Source organism: Triticum aestivum, chromosome 2A (assembly GCF_018294505.1).
Source record: "Triticum aestivum cultivar Chinese Spring chromosome 2A, IWGSC CS RefSeq v2.1, whole genome shotgun sequence".
Lineage (NCBI taxonomy): Eukaryota > Viridiplantae > Streptophyta > Magnoliopsida > Poales > Poaceae > Triticum > Triticum aestivum.
In genome coordinates, this window is record NC_057797.1 from 537,413,991 (window position 1) to 537,420,689 (window position 6,699).

Here is a 6,699-nt window from a genome sequence, read left to right on the forward strand (position 1 = left end):
TGAGCTAGCCAAACGTTCATAACGTCTGCATCTGCTCCTGCAATAGGTCAGTCACCTAGCGGTGAATTAAAGACATAATTCTTCTGTGCAGCAATGAGGATAAACCTCAGATCACGGACCCAGTCCGCATCATTGCTACTATCATCTTTCAACTTAGTTTTCTCTAGGAACACATATAAAACATAGGGAAGCAATAACGCGAGCTATTGATCTACAACATAGATATGCAAATACTATCAGGACTAAGTTCATGATAAATTAAAGTTCAATTAATCATATTACTTAAGAACTCCCACTTAGAAAGACATCCCTCTAATCTTCTAAGTGATCACGTGATCCAAATCAACTAAACCATAACCGATCATCACGTGAAATGGAGTAGTTTTCAATGGTGAACATCACTATGTTGATCATATCTACTATATGATTCACGCTCGACCTTTCGGTCTCAGTGTTCCGAGGCCATATCTGCATATGCTAGGCTCGTCAAGTTTAACCTGAGTATTCTGCGTGTGCAAAACTGGCTTGCACCCGTTGTAGATGGACGTAGAGCTTATCACACCCGATCATCACGTGGTGTCTGGGCACGACGAACTTTGGCAATGGTGCATACTCAGGGAGAACACTTTTATCTTGAAATTTAGTGAGAGATCATCTTATAATGCTACCGTCAATCAAAGCAAGATAAGATGCATAAAAGATAAACATCACATGCAATCAATATAAGTGATATGATATGGCCATCATCATCTTGTGCTTGTGATCTCCATCTCCGAAGCACCGTCATGATCACCATCGTCACCGGCGCGACACCTTGATCTCCATCGTAGCATCGTTGTCGTCTCGCCAATCTTATGCTTCCACGACTATCGCTACCGCTTAGTGATAAAGTAAAGCATTACAGCGCAATTGCATTGCATACAATAAAGCGACAACCATATAGCTCCTGCCAGTTGCTGATAACTCGGTTACAAAACATGATCATCTCATACAATAAAATTTAGCATCATGTCTTGACCATATCACATCACAACATGCCCTGCAAAAACAAGTTAGACGTCCTCTACTTTGTTGTTGCAAGTTTTACGTGGCTGCTACGGGCTTAGCAAGAACCGTTCTTACCTACGCATTAAAACCACAACGATAGTTTGTCAAGTTGGTGCTGTTTTAACCTTCGCAAGGACCGGGCGTAACCACACTCGGTTCAACTAAAGTTGGAGAAATTGACACCCGCCAGCCACCTGTGTGCAAAGCACGTCGGTAGAACCAGTCTCGCATAAGCGTACGCGTAATGTCGGTCCGGGCCGCTTCATCCAACAATACCGCCGAACCAAAGTATGACATGCTGATAAGCAGTATGACTTATATCGCCCACAACTCACTTGTGTTCTACTCGTGCACAACATCAACGCATAAAACCTAGGCTCGGATGCCACTGTTGGGGAACATAGTAATTTCAAAAATTTCCTACGCACACGTAAGATCATGGTGATGCATAGCAACGAGAGGGGAGAGTGTTGTCTACGTACCCTCATAGACCGGAGGCGGAAGCGTTATAACAACGCGGTTGATGTAGTCGTATGTCTTCATGGCTCGACCGATCAAGCACCGAAACTACGGCACCTCCGAGTTCTAGCACACGTTCAGCTCGATGACAATCCCCGGACTCCGATCTAGCAGAATGTCGGGGAAGAGTTCCGTCAGCACAACGGTGTGGTGACGATCTTGATGTTCTACTGTCGCAGGGCTTCGCCTAAGCACCACTACAATATTATCGAGGACTATGGTGGAGGGGGGCACCGCACACGGCTAAGAGATCAATGATCAACTGTTGTCTCTCTGGGGTGCCCCCTGCCCCCGTATATAAAGGAGCAAGGGAGGGAGGCGGCCGGCCTAGGAGGAGGGCGCGCCAAGGGGGGAGTCCTACTCCCACCGGGAGTAGGACTCCTCCTTCCCTTGTTGGAGTAGGAGAGAAGGAAAGAGGGGGAGAGGAACAAGGAAAAGTGGGCTGCACCCCTTGTCCAATTCGGACCAGAGGGGGGGGGGGGCGCCTCCTTCCTTTTGGCCTCTCTCCTCTATTCCCGTATGGCCCACTAAGGCCCATATACTCCCCGGCGAATTCCCGTAACTCTCCGGTACTCTGAAAAATACCCGAATCACTCGGAACCTTTCTGATGTCCGAATATAGTCGTCCAATATATCGATCTTTACGTCTCGACCATTTCGAGACTCCTCGTCATGTCCCCGATCTCATCCGGGACTACGAACTCCTTCGGTACATCAAAACTCATAAACTCATAATATAACTGTCATCGAAACCTTAAGCGTGCGGACCCTACGGGTTCGAGAACTATGTAGACATGACCGAGACACGTCTCCGGTCAATAACCAATAGCGGAACCTAGATGCTCATATTGGCTCCCACATATTCTACGAAGATCTTTATCGGTCAGACCGCATAACAACATACGTTGTTCCCTTTGTCATCGGTATGTTACTTGCCCGAGATTCGATCGTCGGTATCTCAATACCTAGTTCAATCTCGTTACCGGCAAGTCTCTTTTACTCGTTCCGTAATACATCATCCCGCAACTAACTTATTAGTTGCAATGCTTGCAAGGCTTAAGTGATGTGCATTACCGAGAGGGCCCAGAGATACCTCTCCGACAATCGGAGTGACAAATCCTAATCTCGAAATACGCCAACCCAACAAGTACCTTCGGAGACACCTGTAGAGCACCTTTATAATCACCCAGTTACGTTGTGACGTTTGGTAGCACACAAAGTGTTCCTCCGGTAAACGGGAGTTGCATAATCTCATAGTCATAGGAACATGTATAAGTTATGAAGAAAGCAATAGCAACAAACTAAACGATCAAGTGCTAAGCTAATGGAATGGGTCAAGTCAATCACATCATTCTCCTAATGATGTGATCCCGTTAATCAAATGACAACTCATGTCTATGGCTAGGAAACATAACCATCTTCGATCAACGAGCTAGTCAAGTAGAGGCATACTAGTGACACTCTGTTTGTCTATGTATTCACACATGTATTATGTTTCCGGTTAATACAATTCTAGCATGAATAATAAACATTTATCATGAAATAAGGAAAAAAATAATAACTTTATTATTGCCTCTAGGGCATATTTCCTTCAAAGGATTTATCACGTTTTATGATATGGAGCCGCCGCCAAGCCCTAAAACCTCTCGGGAGGGCTGATCTGGAGTCCGTTCAGGGCTCCGAAGAGGGGAATCCGTCGCCATCATCATCATCAACCATCCTCCATCACCAATTTCATGATGCTCACCGCCGTGCGTGAGTAATTCCATCGTAGGCTTGCTGGACGGTGATGGGTTGGATGAGATCTATCATGTAATCGAGTTAGTTTTGTTAGGGTTTGATCCCTAGTATCCACTATGTTCTGAGATTGATGTTGCTATGACTTTTCTATGCTTAATGCTTGTCACTAGGGCCCGAGTGCCATGATTTCAGATCTGAACCTATTATGTTTTCATCAATATATGAGAGTTCTTGATCCTATCTTGCAAGTCTACAGTCACCTATTATGTGTTATGATCCGTTAACCCCGAAGTGACAATAATCGGGATACTTACCGGTGATGACCGTAGTTTGAGGAGTTCATGTATTCACTATGTGTTAATGCTTTGGTCCGGTACTCTATTAAAAGGAAGCCTTAATATCCCTTAGTTTCCGCTAGGACCCCGCTGCCACGGGAGGGTAGGACAAAAGATGTCATGCAAGTTCTTTTCCATAAGCACGTATGACTATATTCGGAATACATGCCTACATTACATTGATGAATTGGAGCTAGTTTTGTGTCACCCTATGTTATGATTGTTACATGATGAACCGCATCCGGCATAATTCTCCATCACCGATCCATTGCCTACGAGCTTTCCATATATTGTTCTTCGCTTATTTACTTTTCCGTTGCTATTGCTATCATCACTACAAAATACCAAAAACATTACTTTTGCTATCATTACCTTTTGCCACTGTTACCACTACTATCATATTACTTTGCTACTAAACACTTTGCTGCAGACATTAAGTTTCCAGGTGTGGTTGAATTGACAACTCAGCTGCTAATACTTGAGAATATTCTTTAGCTCCCCTTGTGTCGAATCAATAAATTTGGGTTGAATACTCTACCCTCGAAAACTATTGCGATCCCCTATACTTGTGGGTTATCAAGGCTATTTTATGGCGCCGTTGCCGGGGAGCATAGCTCTATTCTTTGAGTCATTTGGGATTTATATCTGCTTATCATTATGAAGAACTTGAGATCCAAAAACCAAGATTTATCCCTCAACTACGAGGGGAGGTAAGGAACTGCCATCTAGCTCTGCACTTGATTCACCTTCTGTTTTGAGTAAGCTTGCGACACCTAAATCTGCTTCTGTTATTCGTTCTGATATGTCGCATGTTATTGATGATGCCACTTCTGCTATGCATGATACTTAAGATGAAACTACTTCTATGCTTGATACTACTGTGCCACTTGGTGAATTTCTTGATGAACAACTTGCTAGGGTTAGATAGAATGAAAATATTGAATCTGATAATATTGATGAAAGTGATGATGAAGACTCGCCTGTTATTCCTGAGGGTTATGTTTTTGAAAAAGAAGCTACTCTAGCTATTTTAGCTTGCAAAGATAGATACGAACTTAAGAGGTTATTAGCTAAATGGAATAAGCAATCTCTAAATGCTAGGATGAAACCTGACCCTGCTTTTGCTACTTCACCTATCTGTGTTACTGATAAGGATTATGAATTCTCTGTTGATCCTGATATAATTACTTTGGTTGAATCTGATCCTTTTCATGGCTATGAATCTGAAACTGTTGTGGCACATCTTACTAAATTAAATGATATAGCCACCCTGTTCACTAATGATGAGAGAACTCGCTACTTTTATATCCTTAAAATATTTCCGTTCTCATTAAAGGGTGATGCTAAGATATGGTTTGTGATCCTGGTTGTGTGCGTAGTCCCCAGGATATGATTTACTACTTCTCTGCTAAATATTTCCCTGCTCATAAGAAACAAGCTGCTTTAAGGGATATATATATAATTTTGTGCAAATTGAAGAAGATAGTCTCCCACAAGCTTGGGGGAGGCTTCTCCAATTACTTAATGCTTTGCCTGATCATCCTCTTAAGAAAAATGAAATACTTGATATCTTTTATAATGGACTAACTGATGCTTCCAGAGATTACCTGGATAGTTGTGCTGGTTCTGTTTTCAGGGAAAGAACGCTTGATGAAGCTGAAATTCTATTGAATAATATGTTGACAAATGAAAATAATTGGACACTTCCTGAACCAGTTCCTGAACCAACTCCTGAGCCTATTCCTAAACCAACTCCGAAGAAGAGAGGTGTTCTATTTCTCAGTCCTGAAGATATGAAAGAGGCAAAGAAATCTATGAAAGAAAAAGGTATTAAAGCTGAAGATGTTAAGAATTTACCTCCAATTGAAGAAATACACGGTCTTAATTTACCGCATGTTGAAGAAACATATGATCTTAATCCTTCACCTATTGAAGAAACTCATGGTCTTGATAACCCGACACAGGTAGTAAAGGTAAATTATCTCTATAGATATGATAAAGCTGAAATCCCATTTACTAAATTTGCTAGCCCATGCTTAGATGAGTTTGATAAATTTATGGCTAAGCAAGAAGACTTCAATGCTTATTTTGGCAGACAATTGAAATACAATTAAAATATGCTTGAACACTTGGGTGATTATATGGCTAATGTCAAAGGTGAACTTAAACTTATTAGCAAACATGCTTCTATGGTTACCACTCAAGTAGAACAAGTACTTAAAGCTCAAAATGATTTACTCAATGAATTGAATAGTAAGAATAATGATAACGCTGTTAGAGTTATGACTAGAGGTGGTAGAATGACTCAGGAACCTTTGTATCCTGATGGCCACCCTAAGAGAATTGAGCAAGATTCTCAGAGAAATAATGTGGATGCATGATACGTCTCCAACGTATCTATAATTTTTGATTGTTCCATGCTATTATATTATCAACCTTGGATGTTTTATATGCATTTATATGCTATTTTATATGATTTTTGGGACTAACCTATTAACCTAGAGCGCAGTGCCAGTTTCTGTTTTCCCTTGTTTTAGAGTATCACAGAAAAGGAAAATCAAACGGAGTCCAATTAACCTGAAACTTCACGGAACTTATTTTTGGAAGGAAAGCAACCCGGGAGACTTGGAGTCAACGTAAGGGAAGTAACGAGGAAGCCATGAGGCAGGGGGGTGCCCACCCCCCTGGGCGCGCCCTCCACCCTCGTGGGCCCCTCGTGGCTCCCCTGACGTACTTCTTCCGCCTATATATCTCCATATACCCTAAAACAATCGGGGAGCATAATAGATCGGGAGTTCCGCCGCCAGAAGCCTTTGTAGCCACCAAAAGCCAATCCAGACCCATTCTGGCACCCTGCCGGAGGGGGAATCCCTCTCCGGTGGCCATCTTCATCATCCCGGCACTCTCCATGACAAGGAGGGAGTAGTTCTCCCTCGGGGCTGAGGGTATGTACCAGTAGCTATGTGTTTGATCTCTCTCTCTCTCTCGTGTTCTTGAGGTGATACGATCTTGATGTATCGCGAGCTTTGCTATTATAGTTGGATCTTATGATGTTTTC